The sequence below is a fragment of the Spermophilus citellus genome, assembly GCF_964194105.1.
Source record: "Spermophilus citellus genome assembly, chromosome: 3".
NCBI lineage: Eukaryota > Metazoa > Chordata > Mammalia > Rodentia > Sciuridae > Spermophilus > Spermophilus citellus.
The window spans coordinates 39,311,267-39,335,082 of NC_138184.1; the positions used below are offsets into that span (position 1 = coordinate 39,311,267).

At 37.9% G+C, this 23,816-nt stretch overlaps 1 pseudogene across 1 annotated transcript; it reads left to right on the forward strand.

Moving 5' to 3' along the window:
- Nucleotides 1-22,886: 22,886 nt before the first annotated feature.
- Nucleotides 22,887-23,211, forward strand: LOC308645774 (SOSS complex subunit B2-like; annotated as a pseudogene). Its single transcript has one exon. The product of its transcript is annotated as an SOSS complex subunit B2-like (transcript).
- The last annotated feature ends 605 nt before the right edge of the window (nucleotides 23,212-23,816 follow it).

Genomic DNA, 23,816 nt, shown 5'->3' on the forward strand with positions numbered 1-23,816 from the left:
TAGCAAAAACAATGCTAATCAGGAAGTGTGAATCAGGTGGTATAGCAATACCAGCCTTCAAACTATACTACAGAGCAATAGTAACAAAAACAGCATGGTATTGGTACCAAAACAGGCAGGTGGACCAATGGTACAGAATAGAGGACACAGAAACCAACCCACAAAACTACAACTTTCTTATATTTGATAAAGGGGCTAAAAGCATACAATGGAGGAAGGATATCATCTTCAACAAATGGTGCTGGGAAAACTGGAAATCCATATGCAACAAAATGAAACTGAATCCCTTTCTCTCGCCATGCACAAAAGTTAACTCAAAATGGATCAAGGAGCTTGATATCAAATCAGAGACAAGGCATCTGATAGAAGAAAAAGTTGGCTACGACCTACATACTGTGGGGTCGGGCTCCAAATTCCTCAATAGGACACCCATAGCGCAAGAGTTAATATCTAGAATCAACAAATGGGACTTGCTCAAACTAAAAAGTTTTTTTCTCAGCAAAAGAAACAATAAGAGAGGTAAATAGGGAGCCTACATCATGGGAACAAATCTTTACTCCTCACACTTCAGATAGAGCCCTAATATCCAGAGTATATAAAGAACTCAAAAAATTAGACAATAAGATAACAAATAACCCATTCAACAAATGGGCCAAGGACCTAAACAGACACTTCTCAGAGGAGGACATACAATCAATCAACAAGTACATGAAAAAATGCTCACCATCTCTAGCAGTCAGAGAAATGCAAATCAAAACCACCCTAAGATACCATGTCACTCCAGTAAGATTGGCAGCCATTATGAAGTCCAACGACAACAAGTGCTGGCGAGGATGTGGGGAAAAGTGTACACTTGTACATTGCTGGTGGGACTGCAAATTGGTGCAGCCAATTTGGAAAGCAGTATGGAGATTTCTTGGAAAGCTGGGAATGGAACCACCATTTGACCTAGCTATTCCCCTTCTCAGTCTATTCCCTAAAGACCTAAAAAGAGCCTGCTACAGGGACACTGTTACATCGATGTTCATAGCAGCACAATTCACAATAGCAAGACTGTGGAACCAACCTAGATGCCCTTCAATAGACGAATGGATAAAAAAAATGTGGCATTTATACACAATGGAGTATTACTCTGCATTAAGAAATGACAAAATCATAGAATTTGGAGGGAAATGGATGGCATTAGAGCAGATTATGCTAAGTGAAGCTAGCCAATCCCTAAAAAAACAAATGCCAAATGTCTTCTTTGATATAAGGAGAGTAACTAAGAACAGAGTAGGGAAGAAGAGCATGAGAAGATGACTAACATTAAACAGGGATGAGAGGTGGGAGGGAAAGGGAGAGAGAAGGGAAATTGCTTGAAAATGGAAGGAGACCCTCAGGGTTATACAAAATTACATACAAGAGGAAGTGAGGGGAAAGGGAAAAGTAATACAAGGGGGAGAAATGAATTACAGTAGATGGGGTAGAGAGAGAAGAGGGGAGGGGAGGGGAGGGGAGGGGAGGGGGGATAGTAGAGGATAGGAAAGGCAGCAGAATACAACAGACATGAGTATGTCAATATGTAAATCAGTGGAAGTGTAACTGATGTGATTCTGCAATCTGTATATGGGGTAAAAATGGGAGTTCATAACCCACTTGAATCAAAGTGTGAAATATGATATATCAAGAACTATATAATGTTTTGAACAACCAATAAAAATAAAGTTTTTAAGAGGTGCTAGATCGAGTGAGGTTTTATAAAATCTAATTTTAAGATGTTGGATTAACATCACTAGACAAATAAACATATTTGATTTAAAAAAAAAAGAGACTATGGAATGTTTTTTACCCAGTCGTCTACACAATTATATTTTAAATTTAGAGGAAATCACAGAGAGGCTAATATGGCCATACAAATACATAAAGTTGTAATCTGAAGAATCTATGGTCTGAAAAAAATAGGTGTTTTCATCTTGTTTCATAGCATTTATTTAAAAGTTTATTTACAAAAACATCTGTTTTCAAAAGAAACACAAAGGCTGAACAAATAACTTAAAATGGTAAGTTGTTTTGTTAATTCTGTTAATTCCGATCTGAAATATTCCTTGACTCTCAAAGATTGCAAGGCTCATGATAGTCTCAACTTTTTCTAAATGTGAGATGAAGATTTTTTGATTTGCTTTAAAAGAAAAGAAACAAAAGTATTGATAACTAAGTTATTTTTTTAGACTAAATAAATATTTGAGGAGGTCTTGGATTAAAATGCTCATATCTTGACTTCCAGTCCAATGTCTTTTTCTGTTGCTTTGAGGTATATGTTATGATTAAGATCTGAGGTGTCCCCAAAAGCTCATGAGTGAGATAATGCAAGAGAGTTTTGAGGTGAAATGATTTGGTTGTGCGAACCTTAACCTAATCAGTACATTAAGTTCTGATAGGGACTAACTATAACTGTAGACAGGTAGGATGTGGCTGGGAGAGGGTGTCATGGGTCCTGTGCCTTTAGGATATATATTTTGTCCTTCTTGATCAAAGCTTGCTTTCTCTCTGCTTCCTGGTGACCCGTTCCCAGTTGCTTTTCTCCACTACGCATTTCCACGTGGATGTTCTGCCTCATCTCAGATCTTGAGGAGGAGAGAACACCATCTATGTACTAACACCTCTGAAACCATGCACCCCCCAAATAAACCTTTCCTCTACAACTATTCTTGTCGAGTGTTTTGATCACAGCAGCAGAAAGCTGACTAAAACAATATATAAGTTACATCAGAAGATATGATAAAAATATAATTGGAAAAAAATCACATCTATACATACTACTTATATAAATTATAAGATACACTTCAGATATGTGAAAATAAGTATTACTCAGAATCGAGAGAATATAACACCCTATGCTTTAAGATATCAACAACAAAAAATGAATCATGTTTTGTGAACCTTACTCTTGTCAGGGGAATTTTTGGTGTGGAGGAGAATGCACAGAAAACATAAGATACAATTTCTATTCTTGAGAAAATGAATGTTTCATTTGAAAACAGAAATATTTATGAAAAATATCATCCATACTGGACCTCATGAAAAGAGCCCCCAGAGAAGCACAGATGGTAAAGAGCTGAGAAATCTCAGCTATTCTCAAAGCTTCAAATACATCTAGAGTGGTACAATCACTGTTTCCAGCTCTGACTCCTTAGTAAGTTCCATTGCAGGTTTTCCTCTACACCCTAGATTTACATTTGACATTCTTAAAATGACCCCAAAGAAGTACTATCTTCTACCAACAAACTTCGACCTGCTCCTGTGTTTCTTATCTGTGTAAAAACACTGTAGTTTCCCAGTTTCCACAGGTAGAAACCTCAAAGCTATCTTCGAATGCTTGTCTGTGTTCACATCTCTACCACCAAGCTTAATTATCCAAAAGCCCTCCTGGTTCTTGCTCCCCCCTGTATTTTTAAAGGCCAATGCTACATTTAATTTTCTTCTAATAATGCAGCTTTATTGGTTCCAGATCCTACCACCTTTTGTCTTTGGCATAGGGATAACATTTTAATTTGTTTCCTTAATTTCAATTTCCTCTTTGCCAATTCCATTGCACTTCTCTGCCACCAGGATTAACCCTGTCACACAGAATTGATCATTTGAGCCTCTACTTAGAAAATTGTTCTTACTGGCTTTTAAATTTATACTACCACAAACTGAGGTGGTATGACTTCATAGTTTTTCTTCTACTCTTTGGGCACATGATACTATAAGTAGAGAAGCTCCCAGGCTTCATTCATATATTCCTCATTTCAACCATTCAATAATATCAACTGAGCAGTTACTGCATTCTCAGTATAAAAGGCAGATACTAGGGTTAGAGCATTAAACAGTATGAAATACCTTACATGGGTCTTACATTCTAACAGGGAGAGACATTTATAAATTTCAACATAATTATATATCAGAACATAAATACATATGTGAGTACATGTGTGCATATATTTGTAGACACACCTTGAACATAATAGATGTTATGGAGTAAATCTGTCATGGGTCTGGGAGATACATTTCCATGTGCAATGACACAAGAGATAAGAACTCAAGGCAGTGAGTGAGTCACATGGTGTGGTGGGGAGGAACATTCTGGATGTAGGAAAGAGCCAGTGTGGAAACCCCAAGTTCACGGTTCACTTTCTTGTCCTGTCTAGCTGGGTAAACCCATGGAGAGAATTTGTGATCAACATATTTCTCATTTCCATTTTATAGTTTTTGTAATTTTCTTCTCTGCTGAAATTCTGCTTGTATTTATATGCCTTGGTCATCTTCACTGTATCCTTCAGTTTATGTTGGTTCAAATTTGAGTCTGCTTTGTAGTAATAGTTCTCTCTCTTGGCCATGGGTCACATTATATCTAGCTTCTTCACATGTCTCATTTTTTATGGTGTACTTTACGTTTTGTATAAAGTTTAGTAGATGATAAAATAAATGATATCAACACCAGAAAAAGGCACATCCCTTCTTCTAACATGTTGAATTAATCTACTTCACAGTTGATTCCGGTTTGAGTGTTGCCCAAGTTTTCATTAGATTCGGTTCACTGATACCTTTAGGGATTATGAGGGTGGATTTTACCTTCAGTGGGGTCAGTCTCGGGATACCCTGAAATCTTGAAATATCCCTCTACTTTCTAGCCTGGCCGTTGTTTTCTGGAGAGCAGGTTAGTTCATTTTTTTCTCTGATCTCCTGCCACCTTTCCACACCTTGGGAAATTTCTCTTGGCTCTGATGCTCTGCCCTGAGACTTCAGAGGGATGATATAGGAACTGACAGGAATCTCTTAGCTCTTGTATCTCAACCCCAGTCTTTGGTTGCTGTTGCCTGACCCTTAGTGATCCTGTGGTGCACAAAGAGGTTTGTCTCACCTCTCTTGCTAGCAGTGCATGGCCTCAGCATGCCTTTGCCTTCACTTGATCAAGGCCTGGTCCCCATCTGGATGATTCTCAGTAATGCTTTCCTGCTTCTTCCTTAGGCATACCACCCCCATGCACTTGATGAAGGTAAACATCTGGTAGGTGGAAGAGATTTTGTCTATTGCAGGGGTTTCTGGCATGCTAATTTGTCATGCTAATCTATACACGGTTATTGAAATTTGGCTGGTTTCCTCCAGCCAAATTTTGGTGGATTCCTCCTCTTCCGACTGCTCCTTCAGGATAGAAGCAGCTGTGAGGATTTTCATTTCTTTACGTTTAATTCTCTTTTCATTCTTTGCATTCTCAGTACTTTGAAACTCTGGCTTTGTGGCTTTTCTGATTTATTGTTGTTGGGATAACAGGGATAGTCTTTCATGTCTCTCTAATGCTAGTTGGAAGTCAAAATCTCACATCCAAATCACTAAGATAAAACTGGCAGGAAAAGGCTTAAGTAGATCTGGATTTATAGCAATAGGAGGTCAATAAATTATTAATTTTTCCTTCGATAAAAATTTTTTAAAAATCTCCCTAGTATGTGTCAGGGACTGTTCTAGGCATTGGAAATATAAGAAGATGAAGATTTGATCTCTGCCTTCATGAAACTTACATAGTTTAGAGACAATAGGCAAGAAAAAAATAAATATGTTTAAGCAGTTAGTTTTAGAAAAATGGAAAATACTTTGAAGAAATAAATCAGGGAAAATGGATATAATAGACCCAGTTTAAGTACCATCTTAGATTTGCTTACCTTGCTGCTGCATTTTTTTTTTTTGTACTGGGAATTGAACCCAGGGGTGGTTTACTACTGAGCTGCATTCCCAGCTATTTTTTATGTTTTTATTTTGAGACAGGATCTCACTTAGTTGTTTAGAGCCTCGCTAAGCTACTGAGGCTCGCCTCAAACTTACGATCCTCTTACTTCAGCCTCTGGAGCTGCTGGGATTATGCATGTGCCACTGTGCTTGGCAGCATTTCACTCTTGAATCATACTTTATTTTCTAGAGAACCGAAACCTAAGCAGTGGGTTATGTTATATGGAATTTTTAAGACAAATATTTCAGGAGAGATGTTGTTGAGCTAAAGCTGGAATAAGGGAGTAGCATGTAGACATCGCAGAGAAAGATATCACAGAGGCAAGAGCAGAGACCCTGAGGTGGGAGCAAGTGTGGCACTGTTGAGGATTGACAGGTAGGATAATGTAGTTGGCACAAAGTGAGAAAGAAGGAAAGTAATGGGGGATGAGATGAGACAGGGACTCTTATCCCCAATCATTCAGGACCCTGCTTTTTATTTTAAATGATGGGCAGTGGAGAGGAGTTATATTAACTGAGCTACAACAATAAAAAGATTTTTGTAGCTATAAGAAAAAGAAACTTGGTAAAGCTATGGAGGAAGTGACATCCCTGTACAGGACTGGTAGGAATGTAAAAAGGTGCAGCTGCTGTGGAAAACAGTTTTGCCTTTCCTCAAAAAGTTAAAACCGTATGATCCAGCCATTCTACTCTCAGGTATATACCCACATACTTGAACACAGGTATTAAAACAGCACTTTTTTTACATAAATGTTTATAGCAGCAGTATTCATAATTGCTGAAAAACAGAAGCAACTCAAAAGCTCATAGCTGATGAATGGATAAAGAAAATGTGGGGTATGTGTACAATGGACTGTTATTTAATCATATAAAATAATGAATTACTGGTGCACGTTGCAACATGGATGGTCTTGAAAATATGAAGAGTGAAAGAAATCAGATATAAAAGTAACATGATGTATGATTCCATTTATATGAGTCCAGAAAAAGCAAATCCAGAGGCACAGAAAGCAGATTAGTGGTTTCCAGGGGTTTAGGGAAGGAGGTTTGGGGAATAACTGCTAATGGGTATAGGATTTATTTCCAGGGTGAAGAAAATGTTTTGGAATGGATGGTATATAAGATACAAATGTATGAAATGTCTCTGAACTGCCTACTTTAAAATGGTTAAGTTTATGTTATATCGATATCACCATACTTAAAACTGGCCTTTCTGTGAATAGAATGCAGAGATTAGAGTCAAATATGGAGCCCAGTTAGAAGACTATTGCACTAATACAGGCAAGAGATAACAGTGGCTGGGCTTATAAGAAGTGATGGAGATCTCATTTTGGCAGGGGGATAAAATGACTTGGGAGCAGGTAGCAGTCTGAGGAGCCAAATGCATGCCAATGAAAGGGTCTGTTTCTAAATGGAAGCTAACAAGCATTATCCACTTAGCCAGCAGCTGCCTTATGTGTGGACCCTGTCACATTTCACTGGAGGGAGGGCCATAGCTGAGTCAGAATCTTGGCTGTCTTAAAAATTGGAAACTTGGTTTCTTCTCTACTTATAGATGTTTTGTTTTGTCAATGGTGATTTTTTTTCATCCGTGTTCCTGTTAGTGGAAGAAGGAACACAGGGTACATAATAATTCTGTTGCTTCTCTTTGACCTTTATAAATACAGTGAGGACAGTGGCTTACTGATACTTCATGTGTACTTAAAGATGCTATCGGAATAGGCTAAAACATTTCTTATGGTTTTGAAATAACAAGTTGTTTTGGGGCCACCTGTTTATTTTGCTGTTTCAGGGTGGTGACTTATGTTCTAGGACAGCACTGGAGACCTCTCTAACCTGCTGCCATCACTTAAGAAATTTTTTTTCTGACCTTGAACCAGTCCAGGACAGGTTATATCAACCATTTTGAACTTCTACAATGCAAAGTATGGTTAAAATCTCAAGGAAGACTTGAATTTGTCTTCATTCCTTTGATTTTTTATTAGCAAAGAATAAAAGATACATAAAGCCTGTCCTTTTCAAAGAGTCAAATCATTTTCTATAAAAGAAACAATACTGGAAAATTTGAAGTCAGTAGCTTTCCATTTTCATCCACTAATTTTGGATTACTTCAGATCAGTTTTCTCTCTTACTTCAATAAGGATTGTGAGGCTTTTAAGGGAGCTTAGATACACCTGAGCAAGTCAAGATAGTGATAGGGATAACAAAAGTCTACCACCCTACATTTTCTGGAATGTAGCCAGCTCTGTCTCTGAAGAGTGTTCTTCTAATAGGGATGTGAGTGGAGTGAATAATGATCTGGAAGGCGGGTTAGGAAAGAATTCCTATGGCAAAGAATCAACCTGAATGTGCTCACTTTTTCCTGAGACTAATGTTGGTAGCTTCGTTCAGTGTTCTGTTTGTTTTTATAACCCACGTAGTAATACTGTTCCCACAAAGGGAAAAGAATTAGGATCAGAGACTATGCAAATAATATGAGTGTAAGTGATTTCCAAGCTGTCAGAAGTTAAGGATCACCTCTGGGCTCCAATGCATTAAAGCCTTTTTCCATCTCTCAAGTTTCTGAAGATCAATCAGTACCTCTGTACCTCTGTACAATGGAAACTATCCCATAAAAAAAGAAACTGAGATAGAAAGCTACTTGTAAAAAATGTATTTTATTGGAAAATAACATGCTCAGGCTTGGTAAGTTAGCAGTTTAGATTTTTAGTGCTGGAATATAAAAATATGTCAGGGGACATTTTAAAATAGATCATGGTGCAGGCTGCTTCCAATGACTGTCATGGATAAGCCGGCAGCAGGATGTCACAGGTATTATGGGCTTTCTCCCTATGATGCCTCAGCTGTAACTAGATAGGTTTAAAGTGGTAGTCATTCACAACCCCATGGGTGGTAATGGAATTCTTTAAAGTTAGTTTCTCTTCTCCCTCAGTTGGGCCTGCTGTCTTCTTTATAGCCCACTCCATCTTAATGATCAACACCAGGAAGGATGGCAGATGGCAATATCTCTGAGTACCTGTATTAGTTGCTTCCTAGGCAGAATTCTGGTTACAAATGTCCTCTCCTGCAGCTACTCCTTTGGCTATGTCTAAGACGCTTACATAAAATTAAGAAAGTATAGTAAAATGGAATGGGAAGAGGTTAAATTTAGAACAAAATGTCCTGTAACTAGTGCAGTAATTTTAAAATTTGGTTCCTTGCCAGGATGTTAAATTTGAGATTACACACACATTCAAAAATCTCCGATTCCCCACTTCCTTTTAAGAATGGGAAAATTGTGATTCTAGGGTTGCATCCACACATGATCACAACCGGCTGTTGCTAAGCAGAGGCTGCCCTCTTCAGATGGGTCAAGTTCTGACAAGATAAAAAGTACCCCCACTCCCAGGTTTTTTTTTTTTTTTCTTTTCCTTACAGCACTGTGGGTCTGCTTTACCTGCCTGCATTCTACAGAAATTTGAGTTGAGAACCATAAGTTAATCGTTGAAATTGCTTTGGAAAGCAGAGATGACGGATCCGTATTCAGTTCTTGCTTACTAAACTGCAAGCCCTAAATGTGCAGAACCAAGTGGGTATAGGTGTTCTCTCTCCACCTCTCACTTGGTTCTGTTTTGTCCTTGGCTTGCTGTTTGCTACCATAGAACAGCAGTTGATTTGACTCACTCGAGAGGAGAGATGTGCAAAGAGAATTGTGTGCAAGTAATTGCCTATGGGTGTCTGTCTTAGGACGTTTCCTAGATGGGCTGTGACCCATCTAAATAAGAAGCTTGAGGCGGAAGAAAAATAATTATCCTGCTCTTCCAAATTGCTACAGCCTTTCCAGAGGGCAATTTATTAAGGAGTTTATAATAACTTTTAAAAGCTTGTATATACTTTGACCCAGTAATTTTATTCCTGGAAACACATGTTGAGGAAATAAGTAGAGATGGACTCAAATATTTATTGTTATGGGATGTATAATTATAAAAAATAAAATGTAGAAACAGTGTACATATTCAACAGTAACATAAATTATGGAATATTCTTACGAATTCCAGCTATGTAGTCACTGGAAATAATGTTCAAAAGAATATTCACTCATGATTTAATATCCACGATATATTATAGAATGGGCAAAGGCAGAGATGCTAATTGTAACACACATTTGTTAGTTGATATACAGAAAAAAACTAAATGTTTTCAGACACAGTAATTATGGAGAACAATGATTTATTTTTAAAATCTACTTTTTTATAATTTAACATTTCTGCAACAAATAAATGAATTTTAAATTCAGAAATAAAACCACTGACTTTAAACACCTGTTCTCCTATCCCAATTCATTTTTCTTCCAATTACTACCTTCTTTCCACCCTTCAACAGCTGGAGTAAGAAGAACAAATAAAAAGGTCAGAATAGCCACCAAGCTATTAATATTAGAGAATCTCTCAAGAGCTAGGTGACTTGAATTCAAATTCCAGTTCAGTTACTGAGTGTAAGAGCTTGGGCAAGAACTTAGCCCCTCTGTGCCTCATTTTCCTTGTCTGTAAAATGAGTATATAATAAGACTTAATATGAGTTTTGTAAGAATTACATATGTTCACATTTTAAAGTACTTCAAATAGTGTCTAGTATATTTTAGGTGCTAAGTATTTATGGGAATAGATCCAGTATATTATGATACATATTAGGCTAGCAGTGGAGTAACAACATCTTAAAATGAAGGTTGTAAAGTTTTGGAGATGTTAGTTTCTTTTGAGTTTTTGAAGTGAGTTAGGCAATCTTTTGTCTACTGTGCTTTATGGGGAGGCCAGAGTTATCAGAAGTACTGTTTACCACCTGATGAAGATATATCAAACTATCCTAGAATATTTTCTTTGGAGCTTCCAAAGTACAGGAGAGGGTGCATGAGCATTGCTGGCATTTGTTAAGGCTTCATAGAGCAGCTCTGCTGTGGGTGATGCAATTTAATAGATCATTAAGAGGTGCCATTAACTGAGATCAAACTGCCTGGATGCATTCTCAGAGAATCTGGAAACTTAACAGTTTATCACTCAAGTGGCAATGTTCTGGGGGCAAATTAAAAAAAAAAAAGTTCTAACCGTACACTCAATACAAATGAAGTTGATGTATATGTCTTAGTGCGTGGAAAGTAGGAAATGGAATAGTTTTATTTTAGTGGGAAATAAACATTTTCTTACTCAGAAATATTCATGGATCTGGGGTTTCCTGCCCTCAAGTAGCTTAGAGCAATCATCCTTAGTTTCCTTGTAGCTGGAATGTGCTTGATGTATTATAAGTACCCAATAAATAATTATTTTCAAGTAGGAGCAATATGGTAGCTAGATTTGATATTTTAGGCAATTTGTATTTTTAAAATTTCAGGCATATCAGTTGCAATTGTAGTCTACTTGGCATTGTCTGATGGCCAACCTTAGAACCATTTGAACAAGATTCCCTGAATTTCTCTCCCAAGTCTAGATGAAATGTTAGCTTTAGGCAAGTATATCAAGTATATTTATGTCAAAACTAAGGCCTAGTATTGACATTTAAAAAAATAGTGGTCTGTTTAAACTTGCCAAACAGTTTATCTTGAGTGGTATTTGCAAGTGCTGATCCTTCTGCCTAGAACACTTTGTCTTGAGGTATTTGTATGACTTTATCTCTCACTTCTTTTCAGGTCTGTTTCAGTGTAAGCTTAATGGAAAATTTCCATCCAAGTTATGTAAAAGAAAAGCACCCCCCCATGTATGTGCACGCGCACACACGCACACATACACACCCACATGTAAATACATGTATTTTTAACCTGGCTTCTATTTTGTCTACGGCACTTCTAATTTTCGGAAATAATATACATTTATTTATTTGCTTATTTATTTTTGATCTTTCCCCATAAAAATGAAAGCTTCACGTGGTTAGGGAATTTAGATAGTTTATATCCAGCACTCAGTCCAGTGCCTGGGCATGGAATGAATGCTTAGTAAATATTTGATAGAGCAGTGAATGACCATTTATTGGAAGCCTAAGATGTTTTTATTTGCTCTAATACATAGGAGGCATAATCTCAAGATTATCTTCAAAATAGCCCTAGATGTGGAGAGCTGACATTTCCGTTTTTCAGAGAGAAAACAGATTCAGAAAAGAGAAGCAGTTATCAAAGTTCACACAGGATCTGTAGTTCCAGTCATTGTTCAAGTTGACTGCTGTCTGCCTCAGTTTTCAGGACAGTCTTTGTTTTGGCCAGAATCCCTGATCTTTTTTATGCCTGGGTCCTATTTTTTCACCACCAGTTGTACTTCTAAAGGGCTGGTGTCCTGTTCCAGAGCCCTGCCAAGGACTCCATAATTTGAGCCATTTCCCCATGTTGACTACTTCCCTATAATTTAATCATATCTGCCCCAAGAGGATCCTGTTCTGATTCCTACCACTTCAGGTAAGACTCTAGGTCAAAATAGTAGCTCAGTTCCCTTATCTGAGGAACTTCATTGAGTGCCCCTGTGATCTAAGCTCTGGATTTAGAAATGCGCAATAAGGAGTTCTTAGTTTACCACTTAAAGGAAAAGTCTGCCCCTGAATAAATGATTATGAGTGTGATGAGGGTTCTTCTCCTGGATGTTTTATTGGAGAATACAATAAATTTCTTCTTTGAAGGACTAGAATGTCAATATTTTAGATGCTTTTCAGGCCTTATGGTCTTACAGCAGCTACTCAATTCTGCATCACAGCCAGATGAAACCACAGACAAGACCTAAATAAACAAGCATGGCTATGTTCCTCCAACTGTCTTTACTCTGACAGGAGGTGGGCTGGATGTGGCCTAGAGGTTGTACTTTGCTGACTTCTTTTCAGTTTGGACTTGATTTTGATGGGGACTCCATCTCTCATGACCCCCTCTCAGGAAGTTGTTAGTTTGGAATTAGTGTAAGATTTTGGAAAGCAAAGGTGAAGCAGCCTCCATCAAACTCTGAAGGGCCTGGAGGATACAGAGGACGAGAGACAGAAATGTGCAAGTAGGTTTCATTCATTCTGCTGGGTGTCCAGCTCTTCTGTCTGATGGCTGACTCTTTGACCAACCGTGACCCTAATCCACTATGAAACACTCCGCTATGAACGCACAATAAACAGCAATTTCCCACAGAACCAGTCCTATTCACTTACCCACTATAGCAAGTGGACATGCCAGGATTCCAGATACCTCTGTTTTAGTCAGCTTTTTCACTGCTGTGAACAAAAGACTTGACCAGAACAATTAGAGGAGGAAAGGTTTATTTGGGAGCTTGAAGTTTCAGAGGTCTCAGTCGATAGATGACTGACTTCATTCCTTGGGGCTCAAGGTGTGGTCAAATATCATGGAGGAAGAGTACAGTGGAAGAAATCAGCTCAGGGGGCTGAGCTCAGCGGTAGAGCACTCGCCTAGCATGTGCAAGACCCTGGGTTCAATCCTCAGCACCACATAAAAATAAATAAAATAAAGGTATTGTGTCCAACTACATCTAAAAAATAAACTTTATAAAAAAAGAAATCAGCTCAGAACATTTCACCAGAAAGTAGGGGGTAGTCACCTCACTAGAGACAAAATATAAACCCCAAGGGCATGCCCTATGGACCTACCTCCAGCCACACCCCACATGCCTACCACCCAGTTAATCTCTATCAGGGAATCAACACACAGATCCAGTTAAGGCTATTATAACCCAATCATTTCACCTCTAAACCTTCTTACATTGTCTCACACATGATCTTTTGGGGAAAACCCAATATCTCAGCTATAGCACCTCTGAAAACTGAAATCATTCACCCACATTGTGGCTGGTAAGTGAATTCCTCCTTTCTTTTGAAGTTTCCTTCTAGAAATCTTTTGACACTGTTTAAGGTGTAATTCCTATAATAAACTCCTTATTCCCTTGCAATCATATTCCATAATTCATGATTGAATCCTGTACTTGGTTATTAGACTTGCCCTTTGTAGCTACCTCCCTGTACTGCAGTGAAATGGGATGCTCTTGAATCCTGACCATTCTTAAAGAACAGAGTCCAGGAGATATAAAGTTTTCTCAGGCTGGCACTTAGCTTTTGCTACTAAACATTTTGCCCACTGACTGAATTTCTGTTCTTCCATATAGACTCTAACTGGTTACTTTGATTATTCTATCTCAGAATGGCCTTTGTTTTTGTTTTCATTATTTTACAGCTGACTTAAAGTAGGGTATTTTCAATAAAAGTTATATCAAGTCATTCAACAAGTAAGACTGAAATGCTCTTGCAAATAGAAAACATATGTTTGCCTTTTCCACTCCCCTTGATATAAGGCTTGACAGAGGCCCTGGCTGGAGGGAGGTGGCCAACACTCACAGTCTGCTGAGGGACAAACCCTGTGTGTGGCTGTTAGACTGGTCTTGATTCAAATTCTCTTACCTTCTCTCTAAGGGCTAGGCAAATTATGTTTCCGACTGCATTACTTCACATGCTATGAGGAAAATAGTGCTGATGGAGGAGGCTGGGAGGACCAGAGGTCATACTGAATGCCTGAGGGAGTGTAATAGCTGTGAGATTTCCCAGTGCCATCCCTTGCCTGCCCTTCTGCCATAGTCTCCTCAGCACCACTCAACTAATTGCTCTGGTTTATTTTGCGTATTGCAGTGGAACACCTCTCCTCTCAGGCCCACCACTCCTGAACATTCATATCAATCAGCATCAATGTCTCCCTGTGAGATGTGCTTCTCTATTCAAAGGTGTTGGTGGGGTAGAAGAAAACAGGGGAAACCATGAACAACCCCTCTCACCAGTTTCTAAATGAACATACAGTGTGATGCATTCTCTTGGAAAGAAATTATAGGAATTTCATAACAATGTTTTTTAAAGACATAAGGTAGATAAAATTGCATCATGTGGAATGATTTTTGTGGGCCCCTTCTTCAAAGAATCAAACCTTGCCTTGTTTAAATGCTTCTTTCTCTATGAAATCTTTTCAGACCCTTCTAGCTGTAAAATTCCCTCCTTTATTTAAACTCACAATTTAAAAAAAAATAAATTAAAAAAATAAACCCACATGATGCTTAATTGTTCTCCAATGATACAAATCATTAAGATATTATAGCATGAAAGTTAAAAATAGGGGTTATAGGGTGGAGTTTATATGCTTTTTTAAAAAACTGGTTTTGTAAACTTGCAAAGTATTTTCTCTTAGTTCTAGTTTTCTCATCCCTAAAATGGGGATAATAATGGTACCTATTTGCCTGTCATATTAACACTCAACATGAAATGTCAGCTGTTATTATTCTTGATATGCAGTTGGATATATTTTATCCCTCCTTTTTATGAATTCTCTACAAGAAGATCCACTGGTATATCACATCTGTGGCTCTATAATATATAGATTCCCAAATCATGTTCACTAAGCAAATAGGTATATAAAGGTAATTAGTTGATCAGATAAAATGGATTTGTGAGGGGAAGAAAAACCGAATCATACGCTTAGATATACTTGCTTCCTGTAGACATGGATTGAGGATTGAGGATTGAGGATTGAAAACACTTTAGAAGACTTTCTATCCATACACCTTTAAATAATTAAGATCCCAGATTGACCCCTTGCCATGTTTCCTGCCTCTTGCCCTCGCAACTTATTTCTTAGCTGCTCCAAGCTAACTCCTGCTGGCACCAGTTCCGTGAAAGAAGATAGATGTGCTTATTCTTAAATAAATGATGACAGTGCAGCTCGCTAGTTTTTTTTCCACCAGGGATCCTTCCCCTGTCTTATTGGAGCAGTGAGACAGAGAAAGATGCCCTCCGTGCTGTTCCCTTGTAGTGGGAAGAGACATCTCAAAAGCAAATGTTTTACATTTATGCTGGGTGCTACCAACACATCTTAATTTACAATTATGGGGACGCTCTGGGTTACAAAGCTGACATCTGAAGAAATGACCCGCAGTGGGGAAGTTTGACAATCTCTGCCTTTTCTCATTACATCATGGATGATGGATAATTTCACAGTGATGACAGTTGCAGAAATACTTTTTCTGGTCGAATATAGATATCAATGTGTATATATGCATGTGTATTTGAACATAGCTCTTCTTTTAGGTTTTAAGTAATATAGCTCCTCTCCAATGGAATCTTAAAATGTCTGCAAGAATGGGGGATAGCAAGGATAAAACATCAAGGTTTATTTTCTATTCAGTTTAGAACTAATCTGCATGAAGAAACATTTGGAGCTAAAGAAATAGTTGCAGATGTGAGCTCTGTGTTCACGGCCAAAGGAAAGTTGTGCTTTCTTCTTCCCTCCGTCTTCCCTGATTTTTTTCCTCCCTTGTCCTTCCTCCTTTCCCTCCCCTTTCCTTTCTTTTCATACTTTCTCCTCTTTTCTGTTTCTCCATCCTATTTCTTTCTCCACCCTTCTCTGACTCCACTTTTTCCCACTGTTTGTCCTGCTATTCCTTGTCATTCTTCCAATTTATGATGGGTTCTTTTTTTTAAGTATATTTTTTAGTTTAGGTGGACACAATATCTTAATTTTATTTCTGTGTGGGGCTGAAGATCGAACCCAGTGCCTCATGCATGCTAGGCGAGCGCTCTACCGCTGAGCCACAGCCCCAGTCCCTTTGATTGGTTCTTAGTGGGGAAAAAAAAAAAGCATGGAGCACACTGGTTCCTTAGGAGTTTTAAATTAGTATTAGTTTATCCAATTTTGATTTTCAACCTCTTGCTGAGCACTTTTGGTAATTTTGCCTAGAGTACTTCAAACTTTACTTGCCTTCTGGATCCCAGTGAGTCCCATTATGATGACAAAGTGATCTCTGATTCCAAGAGGGTAGTATCACTTGGGATTTCAGTACTGTATTCTTCACTTGATGTTTACAGCTTTATGACTCATAAATAAAGCACAGCACCCATAGCTGAAACCTAGGAAACAGATGCACAGCACACCATACACAGGGTTCCCATCTCCTAAGGAGAAAAGACTTTTATTAACAGAATGTCCTTTTATTTTTTTTGGGGGGGGTAGGGGATACTGGGCATTGAACTCAGGGGCTCTCAACCACTGAGCCACATCCACAGTCCTATTTTATACTTATTTGGAGGCAAGGTCTCACTGAGTGGCTTAGCACCTCACCATTACTGAGACTGGCTTTGAACTCCTGATCCTCCTGCCTTAGCCTCCCAAGACGCTGGGATCATGTGCCACCACCCTCAACTCATAATGCCCTTTTCATATTGTTATTTTTCCTTTTGTTGATGGCTGAGATTGTATTTTACCATACTGACTCATCAGAACAGACTTACCACACTGTTTTTTTTTTTTTTAATTGTACTGGAGATGGAACCAGATAACTTACCACTGAGCCACATCCCCAACCCTTTTAATTTTTTATTTTGAAATAGTCTTGCTAAGCTGCCAAAGGCCTTGCTTAGTTGCTGAGGCTGACCTTGAACTTATGATCCTCCTGGCTCAGCCTCCTGAGTAGCTGAGATTGCAGGTGTGCTCCACTGTGTTTGGCCACCTTGATCTTTGATAACGTGGAATCATAGGGTGTAAAAGGAAGAAGGCGAGTTTGGAGATCATATAACAAGGTTCTCATTTTATACAGGGGCTACTCAGGCTTGGAAGCCATGTCTTGGTTAATTGATTACCAGTGGAAGCAGGAGAAAAGTTCAGGTTAGCTATTACTAGTGAGGGTGCAGTCATGTTGTTTATTTCCCGTGCAGGCTGTCAAAGCATCAAGAAGTTATGGCTTAGTAAGTTGTGATGACCACAAATGACAAAATGATGAATACAAGCGTGCGCTCTACTGTCAGACTGATTTAGGTTCAAATTTCAGCCACTGATTTCTAGCTGGTTACCGTGGGTGAGGTATTTAATTCTCTCCATGCTTTTTTTCTACCAAACATAAGAAAATGAAATAAAGAGGTATAAAAGCCCTTTCCTAAGTAAAGGAATTGAGGAATTGGCTTTCAGATGTTAAACATGTAATAAGTTCTGTTTGCACTTTGTGTTGTTGTTATCATTATTAGTCTTAGTGTTGACTTCTTGTTGTTAGTGTTATACAACAGGGATTGAGCTGTAACACCAGCCTATCCCAGGAAGGGATGTTTTGTGCCATGATTGGCCCAAAAGAAAGAAAAGTTTTTTCAGTGCTAAGCTACCTATTTACATTACCAAAAAATTCAGTAGAAATAATCTCCAGAAAATAGATGAAAAATACTTTTCTCATATACCAATGGCATTTATGCTGTTGGTTTTATTAAAGTTATCCAGGGTTGTGGTGCAAAGAATTCTGGAAAAATCCTGATGTATCCCTACGGAGCCATAAACTTTCCTGAACGGTGGCTTCATTTTTATTAAGCCAGAATGCTTTATTCTTTGCCTCCCCCTGTTCTTTGTCTTTCTGTCTGTCCTTCTTTCATTTCAAGATACAAACATAATTTACTGTAGGGAGAAACTGGGACAAGAACCTGCTACTAGAAAAATCCTCTTTTGTCGAACACCTACTGTATATCAGGGAGTGTATTGAGCTCTTTGTGTAACTGATCACTCTTGGGGAAGGCACTATTGGGTTTTAAGCAACGATGCTTTAGAAATCTTACTCAGAAAAGAGAGATTTGCTTCTCCTTGATCCCACCAAGCTTATGTATGACTACCTCTGACTTGAGAAGAAATGAGAGAAGAAGATGGATAGACCATTGCCTGCATTAGGACTGAATGGAATTTTGTGAAGAGAGGAAACCCTTTTGCACCAGGGCTTGTTGTGAAAGTATCTGAGGTTGCCGTTTATCTTAAGTTTTGCTTTCTGATGAGACAGACTCTGCGTCTGATAGAAGAAAAAGTTGGCTCCAATCTACAGATTGTGGGGTCGGGCTCCAAATTCCTCAATAGGACACCAAAAGCACAAGAGTTAATAACAAGAATCAACAAATGGGATTTTCTTAAACTGAAAAGTTTTTTCTCAGCAAGAGAAACAATAAGAGAGGTAAATAGGGAGCCTACATCCTGGGAACAAATTTTTACTCCTCACACTTCAGATAGAGCCCTAATATCCAGAGTATACAAAGAACTCAAAAAATTAGACAATAAGATAACAAATAACCCAATCAACAAATGGGCCAAGGACCTGAACAGACACTTCTCAGAGGAGGACATACAATCAATCAACAAGTACATGAAAAAATGCTCACCATCTCTAGCAGTCAGAGAAATGCAAATCAAAACCACCCTAAGATACCATCTCACTCCAGTAAGATTGGCAGCCATTATGAAGTCAAACAACAACAAGTGCTGGCGAGGATGTGGAGAAAAGGGTACACTTGTACATTGCTGGTGGGACTGCAAATTGTTGCGGCCAATTTGGAAAGCATTTTGGAGATTCCTGGGAAAGCTGGGAATGGAACCACCATTTGATCCTGCTATTGCCCTTCTCGGACTATTCCCTGAAGACCTTAAAAGAGCATGCTACAGGGATACTGCCACATCAACGTTCATAGCAGCACAATTCACAATTGCTAGACTGTGGAACCAACCCAGATGCCCTTCAATAGATGAATGGATAAAAAAAATGTGGCATCTATACACAATGGAGTACTATGCAGCAATAAAAAATGACAAAATCATAGAATTTGCAGGGAAATGGATGGCACTAGAGCAGATTATGCTTAGTGAAGCTAGCCAATCCCTAAAAAACAAATACCAAATGTCTTCTTTGATATAATGAGAGCAACTATGAACAGAGCAGGGAGGAAGAGCAGGAAGAAAAGATTAACATTAAACAGAGACATGAGATGGGAGGGAAAGGGAGAGAAAAGGGAAATTGCATGGAAATGAAGGGAGACCCTCATTGCTATACAAAATTACATATAAGAGGTTGTGAGGGGAATGGGAAAATAAACAAGGAGAGAAATGAATTACAGTAGATGGGGTAGAGAGAGAAGATGGGAGGGGAGGGGAGGGGGAATAGTAGGGGATAGGAAAGGTAGCAGAATACAACAATTACTAATAGGGCATTATGTAAAATTGTGGATGTGTAACCGACGTGATTCTGCAATCTGCATTTGGGGTAAAATTGTGGGTTCATAACCCACTTCAATCTAATGTATGAAGTATGATATGTCAAGAGCTTTGTAATGTTGTGAACAACCAATAAAAAAAAAAAGAAAAAGAAAAAAAAGTGATTAGAGAGGACCGCTTATTGAAGGCAGCAGCTTGTGGCATTCTGCCTATAAACTTGAAAGATGTGTTTTCTGAAGGACTGTTCAGACCCAGGAGCTGGCTAAGGAGGCTTCCCATGAGAACAAAGGGGAGGACGTTTTAGAGTATAAATTGCCGAGAGGTATTCCCTTTTAAGCTGTCACCAGCACGGAAGTTAATATCTTGGGCATGCACTGCCACATCTCCAGGGTGATAACTCTGAGCAGGAAGGAGCTAAGGAAAAGAGGAGGGTAAAAGAAACTTGCAAACTCACCAGAACTGTTGCACCATTCAAATCACCAGTGAGCGGTATCTCAAAAAGAAGGGACGTCTGCTGTAGTTCCATACTTGTTCAAATACTGGAGTGTGGCTAAAATTCTAAAGTTTTATTGTTTCTAAGAAAGCACAGTTTCTGTACTTTTTTTTTCTTTCCAAATAAGTGGAGAGAGTATATAAGAGTCACCTTTAGGTTTGAATTTTCACATGGAATCTAGACCCTCATTAAAAAAAAGAACGAACAGAAAACCAACACACTTTCCAGAACATTATATTGATTGAAGGTTTTTAGATAATGTTTGGTGTTTGGGAAAGAATGCAAAGGTCCCTTTTTGGTGTGTGGAGGGTTACCAGGGGTTGAACTTAGGAACACTCAACCACTGAGCCACATCCCCAGCCTTATTTTATATTTTATTTAGAGACAGGGTCTCACTAAGTTGCTTAGTGCCTCATTATTGCTGAGGCTGGCTTTGAACTCGTGGTCCTCCTGCCTCAGCTTCCTGAGCCACTGGGATTTTTTTTCCAAATAAGTGGAAAGATTATATATATATATATATATATATATATATATATATATATATATATATATATATATATGTATGTATCACCTTTAGGTTTGAATTTTCACATGGATCTAGACCCTAATTAAAAAATGAATGAACAAAAAACCAATACATTTTCCAGTGCATTATATTGATTTAAGGTTTTAAGATGATATTTGGTACAACACTGTGCCCAGTGCATAGGTCCCTTTTGAGATGCATTGGGAAGAACATTTATCAGTTCTTATCTCAATTCCCATCTCTTCATGGGGTGTTCATGTGCCGCCTGCACCTGTGCTGTGTTGGCTATAAGTGAGAAGCCTAGGAAAGCTGACTGTGACCATGACGCAGATGAGAATATGTGCCATAAACACTAAATAAATATATTAAATATGGTAGAAATGCTAAGTACAGAGAAGGAAGCACTCCAATGTAAAAACAATTAATAGTAGAGAACTGAAGTTACTAATGTATCTTAGTAAATCCTAGGATTTGAAGTGAGGAGAGTGACACAGTGAGTGACACAGTGAGTGACACAGTTTATGAAAGAGACAAACCAGGAATGAATATGGACTGAACAGCCCAACAGCTTTTAGTAGAGGAACTTGATAAGAATACAAATAAAGTAAGCTATTTCAATATACTTCATTTTGAATTGTACACACTTTGTCAACAAAATGAATAGTTGCATAAAATTAATGTAGTTCATAAAGAGAGACTTTGACAGCTTTCAAAAGAATATACTTTCCTCTACATATTCACAAAATATTTGCAAAAATTGAACATGTACTTGGCCACCAAGAAATTTTACATATAAAAAGACTTTCCAGCCTACTTTTTCTGATCATACCGCAACAAATATTTAAGGAATTCAACTTATTACCAATAATTTAAAAATTAGAAAAGAAAATAATAGAGCATAAACAGAAAGTTTATAAACATAAAAATGAAAGTAATGAGGAAAAATAAAATATGAGGAAGAATAAATCCATCATTGATTTTTGAACAATCAAATGCATTCAGGAATCTATAGGAAAAGACGAGAAATTGAATTATAAAAACATGGAATGGGAAGGACAACCATGTGTAGCGTAGTTGAGAATTGAGAAAAACCTTGAGAGCTGGCACCAAGAAGGCTTTTAGTAGAAGTTTTGAAACTAGAGAAAAATGATACTTTTAGAATTAAAAATTGACAAGTTATTCCAAAGAAAAGTAGAGAACGGATTAGCTGATTATAGGTGATAGAGTGTGCTAGATACAACATTGAGCAAGGCACCAATCTTGACATATTTCAAAGATATATTTTGTCTAGTTTTTAAAAATAGATCATTCTGATTTTATCTAAGCTAATCCAGGTCATGGTATAAGATGGAAATGATCCTGTTTCTCTTAGGAAGATAGCATCATTTTAATAGCAAAACTTTGATGACAGGTATGGTGGCCCACACCTGTAATCCCAGGGACTGAAAAAGCTGAGGCAGGAGGATCAATTGCAAGTTCAAGGCCAGCATGGGCAATTTAGGGAATACCTAAGCAACGGTAGTGAGACCTTGTCTCAAAATATAAAAATACAAAGAAACTGGAAATGTAGCTCAGTGGTAAAGCACCCATGGGTTCAGTCCCCCATTGCAAAAAAAAAAAAAAAAAAAAGAAAAGATAAACTGTAGTTCAAAGGAGGAAACATGAGGAGACATATGCCTTGCTCATAAACACAAAGTCAGATTTTCTGAATAGAGTATCAATATACAGAACTCTGTAATTCATTAAAAGTTTGAAATATCAGAGCCAACTAGTGTAAATATAGTAAAATAACTATTACCAATTTTAGAAAAGTTATCTTCATAATCCTGTTAAATGCAAAATTATGTCAAAAGCTACTAAAATATATGATGATATCCAGTGGCCATTTTATTAAAATTAGGTAAAAAAAAAATTAGGAGGAAACCAAATGTAATGAAAATGGGTTTATCAAAAAGCAATGACAAAATGTCATCTTTATTGTCCTGGAGATAGGACGCGTGACCAAAACCAAAGATGGCCATGATGTTAGATCGTGCAAAGTAGCAGATAAAATGGGCAGCATCACTATTTCCGTGTGGGATGAGATTGGAGGTCTCATACAGCTAGGGGATATTATTTGGTTAACCCGAGGATATGCATCCATGTGGAAAGGATGTCTGACAATTTATACTGGAAAGGGTGTTGAACTTCAAAAAATTGCAGAATTTTGTATGGTTTATTCAGAAGTGCCAAATTTCAGTGAGCCCAACCCAGATTATCAAGGACTGCAGAACAAAGGGACACACAATGAACAGAAGACTAATTCCATGGATAGTAATATAGGCACAGGGATACCAACTTTCATATGCTGGTAGAAGCAATACCCGGGGATCTATCAATACACAGCTACCAGGAGCTGCTAATAATCAAACAGTCATGACCACAAAAAGTAATGGCAGGGACCCTCGGAGAGTCTTTAAAAGATGACCTATGCCAAATAGTCACATGCAGTTTTTAAACTACGTGCCCTACTTGAACACTTAGTGCACTTTTATTTATTGTTAACTGTAAAAAATATGTCCTTTATTGGTTTCCTTTCACGTTTTTGGTTTGTTAAGAAGAGTGGTTCTTTTTATAGCAAAACTGTTAAGCTGCTCAAGTCTCCTGTTGAATGGGAACACTGAAAAGTAGAGGCGTATATTTTTAGAGCAAAAAGTTATTGGATATCCTCTAAAAAGTACACCCATTTCAAGGATGAGTTATTTAAAACACCAGCTTTATAGCCTCTATGAGTCTTATCTTCTGTATGAATTTTGTAATATTTCACATAAGGCTTAATGGGAGATGTTCTTTGTCTTAAGTTCAGATATTGTCAACTAAAGCAATAACCACACACACACACACACACACACACACACACACACACACAAACCCAGAAACTTAATCAATGCCAACAACAGTTTTTGAGTGTTTGTTACTCCAAGAATGACTGATTTTGTTGAGTGACTGCCTCTAAGATTTCCTAAGAAATGAGTCATCTTAAATGAATCATCCTAAATTGTTTCATTACCAAAAAAGATTATCAGAATTAT